Source organism: Ursus maritimus, unplaced genomic scaffold (genome assembly GCF_017311325.1).
Source record: "Ursus maritimus isolate PB19 unplaced genomic scaffold, ASM1731132v1 scaffold_36, whole genome shotgun sequence".
NCBI lineage: Eukaryota > Metazoa > Chordata > Mammalia > Carnivora > Ursidae > Ursus > Ursus maritimus.
Window position 1 is genome coordinate 10,143,446 of NW_024426230.1, and position 12,868 is coordinate 10,156,313.

Sequence of the window (12,868 nt, forward strand, 5' to 3'; positions counted from 1 at the left end):
GACGGTGGTCAGACATTCTTTTTTAAGAAAAAATACAGGGCTCGATGAAAATGCTTGTTTCTTGATCTTGTTGTGGAAGGCGAAGGAGGACCTGACACAGGGAAATTTGCCCTCAGGGTTTTTGTTGACTATGTAGTTTTTATATTTTAACAATAAAAAGTTGGAGGGTGAATGACCAATTTCGAGTAGAATATCACAGTATGCAAATTGTATGAGCCCTCGGTATAATTTAGTGACAAGAACGTGGAAAAATGGCTCCATCATCAAGTGACTCAGCTAGGAAGTGTTCTAGTTGTGACTCCTGCAGGGTAGTTGGGCCTCCTTGGAGCCCAAGCCATTGTTGGTGTGCTTATCCTCACCCGTGGATTTGGTCTGGTTTGGTCTGGTTTGAACAGAAAACCAAAGATAATATTTAACTACAACCGTACATTCACAGAGTTGTCACCTTTATTGTCTTGAGCCAAACAACCACCAAATGCAGCTGACCCCTCCCGCAACCCAGTGAATGAGAAGGGACCGGACTTCATCAGGTTCTAAGGACAGAGTCAGTAGGATTCACGCCAGCGCACAAAATGCCCTCACACAGCAGCCACTTAACCTGATGGTAGATGATGAGGCATCATGGTGTCAGGTGAACAGTCATGCCACAGGGGCTTAAGTAGCTTCTACAGGATTATGAAACTGCTAATGGGAACGGGTTGTCACCTCACATGCTTCCCTGTCACCAGGACCCTGAGTGAACCAGGTACCTCTCTTGAAGAGCTTTCTCCCTACATGAATATGTTCCTCTTCTCCATCAGAAGGCAGCTAGGACTGACCTCCCCCTACATGGTGATAGCTCTGCAGGGTATTCCCACCAGGAAGGGCCTTTCCCCCATGCCTGCCCCCACTAGTTAGCCCCTTAAAAAGGTTTCATGTTTCCGTAGCTTTCTGTGGTTTTCCAAATCCCACTAGGTAATTCCATGGTATATGTTCATTCAATAAACATTTATTAAATGCCCACCGTGTGCCACAGACTATTTCTAGTTGCCTAGAAGTGCCGGAGTGAATACCACAGACAAGTTCTGCCTTCGTGGAACCTACATTTTGATGAAAGGCGTTAGCCGTTAAAGAAAATAGAAAAATGGATCATATGGTGTGTTGGAAGGCAATACAGTCTACGGAGAAGAAGAAAGCAAGGAAGGAATATGGGGATTATCGTGGATGGCATGGTCTCAGTTGTGAGTAAAGACAGGGATGGGGAGAACTAATAAGCACTAGGGAGTGGTGGGGCATCATCTCTCTGTCCCCACAGACTAGATTAGCGTCTGGCCCACAGTTAGTAATCCTAAATATTTGGTGAATGAGTGGTAATCTGTATTTGCCTGGTCCTTTCTCTTCCTCTGGGAGATTACATCATGAAAGAGAGGAGGTAGTGATTCTCCCTTCCCATAGAGTGTTTTACAGAACATGGCTGACAGGAAACCCTGGGCGGTGGCCAAACGCCCGGTCTAAAGTAAAGATAACCGGTACGGATGGCTAAGGATAGTAACACAGGCATGGGGGCTCCTCACACAAATGCTTTCATAAAACTTAATCCCACTCATTTCTGAATATGGGTAGGGAGACGGATAATACTTAGAGAATCTGGATTTCAAAGCAATCACCCAGATCCCTTTCAGCTTGTCCCTGGGTTAAAATACCTGGTCAGTAAACCACTGTTGGTGGAAGGGTACATCATTAGTAAAATAGTTTAGACCAATGAAAAGAGCCTCATTCTGGAGATCTTTACTGAACTGCCAGCCTGGCATACAGCTATAATGGAGAGAAATACATGTAGTCCACGGCCGTTACATTATAGAGCAGAACACATCAGGGCAAGAGAGAGTTTGCCGACGCCGAACCGTTCGCGGACTTCATTTCATTTTTGCCCTGACGCAGCACAGAGGGAGGAACCCCAGTTCACCTGGAGCTTGAGTCATCTTTATTAAAAGGAAAGAACTGTTTCATATAAGGATGGAAACTCCTGCTTTTGGTAAACTGAACTGATTCATTTAGAGGGTGAGTAAATAGTTCCGTGTGGAAGGCACACAGGAATAAATGTACAACTAGAAAATAAAATCCAGAGGCTCATGCCGGTTCTCTCACGGATCGACAGCTTTTCCTTGCTGGGTTAGTGATAAGAATCTCTTATGGATTCCTCATGTGCTTAGCCTCATCTTCGTGTAAAAGTCTGCAGCATTCCAAATTATCACCAAGAATCCATCTTCCTGAAGATGAGACACCAGGAGCCACGGAGATTGGCTAAACAGGAGATGTTTTGAATGAAATGCATAGTCTAATCACATTCTACTTTCAGAAAACTACTTCATTTAAGTTGGTGCTTGCCTGGGGTAATAATTTATGCTCCACACTTGAGTAATCACCAGGAAGATTGCTCGGAACCCATCCCATCACAAACATAGCCACCAATATTCATGGCCTAAAGTAAACTTCGGAAAACTTGGGATCTACATAATCTCAGCAAAATTCAGACCTCTGCGTTTGTCAGTCTCCCCCCGCCATTTTCAGAGAGAACAATTTCATTTTCTGTGCTTTCTATGAACGTTTGGGAAGTGAAGTTTGTCATCTTTTCTCCTAATTTTAACACATTTTTAAAGATAGTACTTTTGAACGTTAAAAATGCTCAATTTTCTAAATAGATTTTGTCTCACGAAAATTGAAATCTATGAAAGGTCAACAAAGATCACTTCTTTTTCAATTTGAATTTTTTCACCTAACCTCCTCGGTCTTGGCTCTCTCCATATTAGAATTTATCCAAATCCACAAAGCACACTTGGATTTGTGTTTGCTCTCAACTCTGTTTTCTCTACCCCAAGGAGGGTTGTCACATACGGGTGTTCAGGTTGTGTACTGAACCTAAGGAGTCATAGTGTGTGAGTGCTGGTAGCAGCCTATGTGTCCCGTGTTCTCACTGTTTATGAGCAAGAGAGAGTGTCGGGCAGTATGCTGGTATAGGCAGCCAGCATAGAGGCCTCGTTTGGGCTCTGGAAAGCAACTCCAGGCAGAGCAACCAGGCCTCTCTGTGTGGTTGTCCAAGTCATGCAACATATAATAATGTAAGCATCTTTTACTTGAGGAAAGAACGTATTTTTCTAATTCTCACAAAGGCATATGTAAGTGCTGCTTTGCTGTAGACGCAAGTCACGGAGGAAAATAAAAAGTTGAGCAGTTGCCCATTGTAAGTAGCATTTCCACAATGTCCCTAAATTCCTGCTTTAAAATTATCCGTTCCTGCCGGCATCCTCAGCTTTCTCTCCATTTTCCTCAGCTGATCTCGACCCCAAGCATGCCTTCCACTCTGAGCTACCACAGACTTGCAGAAAGTACTCGGTTACTAACTTAGCACAGAAGCTAACAGTGTGTAGTCAAACACATGGTCACATCGCTTATCTAAGCAGAGGCAGTTCGGGACTAGCAGGAGGGAGACAGAATTTGCTAGGCTCTCGAGTCACTAAACTTCACGGTGCGGCAATGCCCATTCTCTAATACAAAGGGAAAACAGTGGTCTCTCAGGTTTTCCGTTCTGAAACTCCCACGTAGTCTTGCTTGACTAGATGCTGAAGTCGACTAGTCAACTCAGTCAGAGTATATTCTGGCAACGCACAGGCCCGTGTTCTAGCGTGCCCGGGAGCCCGGCAGATTTTCAGCAGACGCGGCTCCGACTCAGACGGGCCTCTCAATTCCCACTTTTACAGTATGATTTTTCTTCACCTAACCTTTAAACTTTCAAGGTATTAGTTACCTCATCAATCCAGACCAAACTCAGACATTTCACTAAAAGGAATAGAGACAAAAAATATCACTTTCCTGATACTGTTCAGCAATTTTCAAGCTACTTTGGCCTCCTATTGGGAGGCTTCATGCTTGGTTTGTTTATGCTCTCAGATGAATCCTCAGTGTGTTTTGAGGTGTTTATTCCAGTGGTTAAATTTGCAGAGGTGAAGAAAAGTCAAACTCTCCCCAATATTGCCTAGGAGGAGTCTAAAATAATTGGTAAAATTTCTTACATCTGAGGAAGGAGGAGAAGGTTCCATTTGTTCATAACAGCAGAGTTTTCCAGTTTTCTGGGCCAGAGAAAATAAAGAATAAATTTGCCTTTATTTTTCCCCTCAAATGAAGGGTGCTGATTTTTTTTCTTAGCATGCATAGCATATATTATTTTTAATATAATTGCCATTTAAATTTTTGTTTCATATTTCTTCATTCCCTTAACCAAGTCCCAGACATAATAGTTAAAATTAGTGGATCATCTTTCTGAAATTATACATTTTAATTATGATTATTTGATAAGCATTTCAGACATACTCACTCATATATCACATCAAATCAGAAATAAGTATGTATATCAATAGCAGTTTAATCCCAAATGGAGGCTTTATTTAAACTATCAAGGACTTGATTACAGGAGCTTCGAGATTAGAAATGAGATTTACAAGTGGCTAGAGGGAAATATTTAAATATCTTTGCTAGAGCAAATTATAGTCATTTTTTAAAAGACTTAAAATATGAGTGAACTGAGAATTTCATCTAAGATATCCTATTACTGAATTACGCTTCTTTTTTTTTTTTTTTTTTTTTTTTTTTTGCCATCACCTCTTTAGCTATTTAGAAAACAGCTTGACCAGAAGCAAAGAGCATCTCTTTTCCATTTTACAGCTAGCAAAGTAAGCCTTTTGTGGAAAACATGAGTGCTAAGTGATTTTCTGTTTGAAATTCCACATTAAACTGAGGGGAGGACTTGTACTCAAAGAACCAAAGAAGTTTAATTTCTCAATATCTTAAGCTTCAAAACAATGCTCCTGAGTTAACCGTGGAGTATTGAATAATAATCCCTGATACAGTGGCATTTGTCTTTCATATTTAAGTGTCTACGTAATCTGGCTCCTACTGCCACTCAGATGGCATTTCCCACAAGTCAGGCTGTGTCCTCAAACTGCCCAGCACACTCCTCATTCCCTCAAGGTCTTTGTACTGCTATTTCTACTTCCTGGAATTCCCTTTTCTGGAAAGCTCTATATCTGGCACCCTTACTTTGTGCAGGTCTCTATTCAAATGTCATGTCATCAAAGGTCTTTCCTAATCACCCCCAACAAAGGAGGATCCCCCCAGTCCCAGCATTTCCCATCACCCTTTTGCTACTTTGTTTCCCTGAGCATTTATTGGCATGTGACAGATTATATAATTCGTAGACTTCTAATATTGTTCATTGTGCATATCTCCCTTTCCAACTAGAGCTGAGCCTTACCTGTTCTCTTGTATCGTTGTATCTCCTGTGTCTGCAAGTATATGTGTGTTGCGTAAATGGATTTAGTTCAACAGGAAATACATTTATTAAGGATTCATTATATCTAAGACACTGTTATGTGATACAAGAGTTATGAAGCTGAGTTTCAGGTTACCTAGGAGAAAGAACAGTAATTCAAACACAAAGGAAAATAAGAAGAAAAACCATAAGAAGGGTCCAGTCCAAGTGCCATGTGTATCAGAGAAGAGAGAACTCGTGTAGTTGAGGTGGCCCCTAATGGAAGAAGATAGTGCTTCCAGAGAGACCACGACAGCTGGGCAGGGAGAGCTTTTGCTGGCTAACAGAGGGTATTTCAGGGATGAACAAATCTGAACCAAACAGAGAGATAGGAATGTTGTTTGTGTCCGGGAAGTAATATTTGAGCGAGCCTCAGCTTCTGTGTGGAGTAGCAGGTTAGAAGAACTCTCCTGTGCAGTGCCCTCTGTCAGCTTGGCGACTGACAGTGATTACACAACGGGGAGGCAGTGGAGATCTCTGAGGAGTGATGCGGTAAGGGTTGGGCTTCCAGAAAATTAACCTGGCAGTCATGTATGGGTGGTGGGTTGGAGGAGAAATGATAAAGCCCAATTAAAGGTCGTTGCTATTTCTTAGAGCAAGGAGGCTGTGGCCTAGAAAGGAAAAGGTGGAAATAGCCACAAGAACTGGGAAATGTAAGGGATGGGAGGGGCTTTGGAAGAGATGGACAGCTTCCAGCTGGCAGAGCTGGGAGGGGTGTGTTGCCATTATTACTTTCTCGCAAGTATTATCTTACTTACAGGAAGGTAGGAAGGACATCCTGATGTGGAGTGTGGATGGCCCACTTATGGGACGGTGAGATTAAGATATTCCCAGTCTATCCAGGCTTTCATGAAATGTGAGGCAGGCCCTGGAGAGAGGGGTAGAAGCTAGAGGTGGGGACTCAGAGGTCAAGTGTGTGGAGGAGACTGGTGAGGTAGTCAGTGGGCTGCCATAGTTAACAACGAAGCAGCAGAGGGGCCAGGTAGACCCCCTGAGATGAAGGTGTGGAGGTGGGGATAAAAGAGCTCCAGAGAAAGGGGTTGGGGGAGTGGGAAAGCAGAACCCCCGACGTGGGTAGAGAAAGTACGGATGTTCAAGAGACTCCGTACTGCCAAGGTAGTGAAACAGATGAAAAGCAAGAAAAGTAACCCCAGTATTAAATTGTATTGGTCACCAGGTGCAGATAGTGGGTATCTAGAATGGCAGGAGTAAACTCAAACTATAAGCAATTAAGGAGAAAATAGATGAAAGCAAGTGGAAATATAAAATACAGGTCATTTTTTTTCATGAAATGTTGTACTGCAAGAAAAGAGGAAAATAAAATGGCAGCAGAATAGAAGAAATAGATTTTTGACCAGAGGAGAGAAGTATATCTATCACTAGATCCAAAACAATCCGTAATCTGTTACAAAAAGCCGTTTTATTTTGCCATGTGACAGACCCTTGGAAAGTGGTGGGACAAGGATCGTATCTGCCTCTGAAAGATGAGAATGAGCGTGCTAAGCAGGGGAAAGCGATATGCAAGGCCATTCATGCGCTCAGCATGTCACACCCAGCATCTGATGTATGCCAGGCACCCTGCTAATGGCTGGCGATTCAGTGACAAACAAGAAAGAGTCTCTGCCCTGGCTGGGCTTACATTCTGGGAGAACCAGAGAACACACGCGCACGCCGGTGCATACCCCACGCACACCACAAACGGATACGCTGTGTCAGTGCTAGGAAGGGAAGAAGGGGCTGAAATAGGGGCTCAAAAGGGAAAACTTCTTCAGACAAGGTGATCTCACTTCTCTAAAAAAGTGACTTTTATGTAGAGAACGAAGGCTAAGTAAGAAGGCCCTGGGGTAGGAAGAGTAAATTGTAAGAGAGAAAACAACATAAAAAATAGCCTCCAGGTAGAGAGACAGGAAGGTTGGGGAAACTGAAGGGAAATGAACATGACTATAGGCTAGTGAACAAGCAGGGGTGGGGGTGGCACAAACTACATTTGGAGAAGGAGATGGATCACCGAGGACCTTACTTGGGCCGACGTGTCTTTGGGTTTTATGTTAAGTACAATGGAAAGCCCTGAAAGTGTTTTCAAGCAGTGCCGTGGCATCCAGTTTATGTTTTAGGAAGATCATTCTTTTGTCTCTAAGGAGAGAGCAGGTCGTAGAAGAGAAAAGGGAGAGAGGAGTACAAAGAAAGGAGTTCGGAGGCTCTTGTTGTCATCCCCCGAGAGAGGGCATGGTGAGCTGAACTAGGGCAAAGCAGTGTGGAGAGCGAAAAGAGAAGTGGCTCAAGATGAACTTGACAAGTAAAATTAATATAAATTGCTGGTTATTTGCCTTTTGGGAGGGCAAGAGAAGAGAGCCGAAGCTGGCTCTGAACCTGGAATTAACGGGCAAATGGTGGTTCCTTTGACTATGTGGGAGAGGACGAGAGGGAGGGCAGCTTTGCAGTTACAGGGGTCCAAAAGGCCATGTGACAACCACTTTGGGAGAGAGTTTGGTCTGTCTCCTTACAAAACAAAACCTACTCTTACCATACAATCCAGACATCACACTCATTGGTATTTGCCCAAATGATTTGAAAGCTCATGTTCACACAAAAACCTGCACAGGGGTGTGTATTCATAATTGCTGAAATTTGGAAGCAACCAGGATGACTTCGAGTAGGTGAATGGATAAATAGGCTGCGATACGTCCAGACAGTAGAATACTATTTAGCGCTAAAAAGAAATGACCTATGAGCTATAAAAAGACATGGAAGCATCTTAAATTCGTATTGAGTGAAAGAAGCCAATTTGAGAAGACTGCATGCTGTGTGATTCCACTATGTGACGTTCCAGAAAAGGCAGAATTGCAGAGACAACAAAAAGATAACTGGTGTCAGGGGTTGAGGTGGTGGGGGTAAAGATGAATAGGTGGAACAGGGGATTTTTTAGGGCAGTGGAATTACCCTATATGATACTATACTGGGAGATATATGTCATTACACATTTGTCCAAACCTATGGAATATATGATGCCAAGAGTGAGCCCTAAGGTAGACTATGGGCTTTGTGTGATTAAGACATGTCAGTGTAGGTCCACCAGTTACAACAAATGTACTGCTCTGGTGATGGATATCGGGAGAGGTTGTGCACATGTGGGGGCAGGGAGTATACGGGAAATCTCCATCCTTTCCTCTCAATTTTTGGGGAACCTAATTGTTCTAAAAATAAAGTCTATTTAAAAAAACAGAAAGGGCCATTGGAAATATGTTAAGTATGAGAAGACTTGAGACATCCAAATGGAGATTGTCAGAAAGGCAGTGAAATATTTAGATCGGGAGATCAGAGGAGCGTTGTGGTCTGGAGAGGTATATTTAAGAGAGGTTGATAGAGGAGATTCAAAGCCATGAAAATGGATAAGACTCAAGGAAGAGAGATGAGCAGAGGTGTGGGACCGGGTCATGGCATACTCCAAAGCTAGAGGCCACGGAGGGAGGAGTCTGGGCAGGACACAGGAGAGAATTGCGTTGGGAGGAAAACCTGCACAAGGATGATGATGTAAATGTCTTGCTCCAAATTCAGAGTTCCTTGCTCCAAATTCCATCCATCACTTGCTTCATTACACAACCCAGGAACTAAAATAGATGACTGTATCTTCAACTTCGCTCAGAATTCTTCCTACCAACACTCACTTGAGTTTTTAGATAAGCAGTGCCCATTGTACGGCTTGGAATATTACTGGATCACAGCCATTGGAAAACCTCCGTGGATTTGGTTGGTCACAACGCACAGATTGTCATTCTTTCTCTCTCTCTCTGTCTTTCATCATACCCTCTCCTCCCCCTGCCGCATCGAACACGGTCTCAAAGTCTCCAATTCCAAGCACATCACAGACCCAATGCCACTATACTAGTGCCTTCAGATTAGTCTAAGAGGGAGGCTGTTTGGTTCCTAGTAAATTCCTCACAATCTGGCTTTAGGGACCTGGGCGACTCAGAATGAACACATACATCAGGTAAGGGGTATTACTTTTGTCAGACTACATTAAAAAATAGAGATAACGTTTTCTTGAATGGGGTCATCGCATTCCTAAAACTGCCTTGGGACCTTATGGGGTTTTACAAAGCTGGGCTGTTTGTCCTATAGATGGGAATATTTTGTTCCCCCCCCACTTTTTTTTTTTGCCTGTGAATTGGATGTCACCCTGGGCTGGAAAGCCAAGTGGAGAGCTTCCCTGCTGTCTCTCTGGCACGGTTGTAGGTGTGCACGGAGCTGGCAGAGCTGGAGGAACGTGTTTAGTTTTAGTTTACGTTCTCACCCATTGGTACTCTGTGTTGGAGAAGCACTTTCCATATTGAGACTCCGTAGGAAAGTGCAAAACACCAGCATGTGCAGGAAGTGTGAATAGGGGCAGTGCTTCTGCTGTTCTTTTAAAAGATGCACATATTACAAAGCAGGCAAGCTTAAAATTGCACCCATTCTGCCTGATTGCTACAGTCGTAAGCCCTTAATCTGCTTTGAAGGTGACAGTAAAGCTGCTAAATGTGCCTTTGAATAGCCTTGTGATATTTAGTGTCAAAGACAGGTTTTTTTTATTGAGGTATAATTGTCATATAACATTATATTAGTTTCAGGGGTACAGATTAATGATCCGATACTTGTATACACAACAAAAGGATCACCACAGTAAGTCTATTTGCCGTCACCATACAAAGTTACAAAAAAATTTTTTTTCTTGTACGCGGAATCTTCAGGATTTGTTCTCTTGGCAATTTTAAAGTATGCACTACAATGTTACTGACTGTAGTCACCGTGCTGTATATTATATCCCCATGACTTGTTTATTTTATAATTGAAAGTTTGTACCTCTTGACCCCCTTCACGAGTTTCCCCCAACCCCCAACTCCCCTCCCTTTAGCAACCACCACCCTCTTCTCTGTATTTATGAGTTTTGTTTTGTTTTGTGTTTTAGATGCCACATATAAGTGAAATCATAGGGTATTTGTCTGTCCGACTTATTTCACTTAGCATAAGGACTTCAGGGTCCATCCATGTTATCACAAATGGTAGGATTTCCTTCTTTTTTATGGCTCTGTGTGTGTGTGTGTGTGTGTGTGTGTGTACACATATCACATCTTTACCCAGTCATCCACTGATAGATATTCAGGTTGTTTCCATATCTTGGCTGTTGTAAATGATGCTACAATGAACATAGGTGTGCATGTATCTTTTCAAATTAGTGTTTTCATTTTCTTTGGATAAATACCTAGTAGTGGAATTACTGGATCATATGATAGTTCTATTTTTAATTTTTTGAGGAGCCTCCATACTGTTTTCCATAGTGGCTGCACCAGTTTACATTCCCGCCAGCAGTGCGTGAGGGTTCTCTTTTCTCTACATCCTGGCCAACAGATGTAATTTCTTGTCTTACTGATAATAGGCCTTCTAACAGATAGCGAGGTGATGATTGTGATTTTGATTTGCAGTTCTCTGATGATTAGTGATGTTAAGCATCTTTTCATGTGTCTGTTGGCCATCTATCTGTCCTCTTTGAAAAGTGTCTGCTCAGGGGCGCCTGGGTGGCTCAGTCATTAAGCGTCTGCCTTTGGCTCAGGGCGTGATCCCGGCGTTCTGGGATCGAGCCCCACATCAGGCTCCTCCGCTGGGAGCCTGCTTCTTCCTCTCCCACTCCCCCGGCTTGTGTTCCCTCTCTCGCTGGCTGTCTCTATCTCTGTCGAATAAATAAATAAAATCTTTTAAAAAAAAAAAGTGTCTGCTCAGATCCTCTGCCCATTTTTTAATGAGATTGTTTGCGCTTGTTTGTTTTTGAGTTGGAGGAGTTCTTTACATATTTTGGATATTAATACATCAGATATGTGATTTGCAAATATTTTCTCCCATTCAGCAGATTGACTTTTCATTTTATTGATGATTTCCTTTGCTGTGCTGAAGCTTTGTAGTTCGATGCCGTCCGATTTGTTTATTTTTGGTTTTGTTGCCTTTGCTTTTGTAGTCAGATCTAAAAAAAATCATTGTCAACACTGATATCAAAGAGCTTATCACATATATTTTCTTCACGGAGTTTTGCAGTTTCAGGTCCTACACTCAAGTCTCTAATCCATTTTGAGTTCATTTTTATGGATAGTGTAACATAGTAACCTAGTTACATTCTTTTGTGTGTGGCTGTTCAGCCTTCCCAGCACCGTTTACTGAATAGACTTCCCTTCCCGCACTGTATATTCTTGCCTCCTTTCTCCTAATTTAATTGACCATGTATGCATGGATTTACATCTGGGATCTCTTCTGTTCCAGTGGTCTATGTGTCTGTTCTTATGCCAGTTTTTATGCCATATGGTTTTGATTACTATAGCTTTGTTATATAGCTTGAAATCAGAGAGCATGATGCCTCTGCTTTTTCTTTCTCAAGATTGCTTTGACTATTTGGGGTCTTTTGTGGTTCCGTACAGATTTTAGAATTGTTTGTTCTAGTTCTGTGAAAAACTCTTCTTTACACTAATAGAGTAAGTAGTAGATAGTTCATTTTTAGTGTACGGAGATGCAACAGATTTTTATGTATTGATTTTGTACCCTGCAACTTCACTGAATTTATTAGTCGTAACAGTGTTTGGATGAAATCTTGAGAGTTTTTTTAATACATAAAATCATGTCATCTACAAATAGTGACAGTTTTTCTTCTTCCTTTCCAATTCGGGTACCTCTACATTTGTACTTTCTTCCTCCGTGTTACATTTTTGTTATGTTTTATGTCCCTTTATATTTTTTATATCCCTTTACTAATTATTGTAGTTCTATATTTACTACTTTTTTATTTTAACTGTTATGCTAACCTTTATAAGTGATTAATCCACTACCTTTAGTTATATTTATCTTAACCAATGAGATTTATACTTGCATATGTTTCTTTGTACTAACTAGTACCCTTCCCATTCAACTTAAAGTTCTTCAGTATCTCTCATAAACTCGGTTCAGTGGTGATGAACTCCCTTAACTTTTGCTTGTCTGGAAAACTCATTGTTTCTCCTTCAGTTCTGAATTATAATCCTGCCAGCTAGAGGATTCTTAGTTGGATGTTTTTCCCTTTCAGCACTTTGAATTTATCATGCCATCTTCTTCTGACCTGTAAAGCTTCTCCTGCAAAATCTGCTCAAAGTCTTATGGGCCGCACTTTTACATAATAAATTATTTTTCTCTTGCTGCTTTTAAGATTCTCTCTTGGGGCACCTGGGTGGCACAGCGGTTAAGCGTCTGCCTTCGGCTCAGGGTGTGATCCCGGCATTACGGGATCGAGCCCCACATCAGGCTCCTCCGCTAGGAGCCTGCTTCTTCCTCTCCCACTCCCCCTGCTTGTGTTCCCTCTCTCACTGTCTGTCTCTATCTCTGTCGAATAAATAAATAAAATCTTTAAAAAAAAAAAAAAAGATTCTCTCTTTAACTTTTGGCATTTTAATTATGTGTCTTTAAAGAAAAACACATCAGCAAAAGCCTTGCTAATGTTTCTTTGCATTCATCTTATTTGAGTTTCAGTGAGCT

The 12,868-nt window shown here is 42.0% G+C and overlaps 1 protein-coding gene across 1 annotated transcript in view; it reads left to right on the plus strand.

Moving 5' to 3' along the window:
- NPAS3 (neuronal PAS domain protein 3) overlaps positions 1-12,868 on the plus strand; it is a 711,295-nt gene that overhangs the window by 401,238 nt on the left and 297,189 nt on the right. The window lies entirely within an intron of this gene.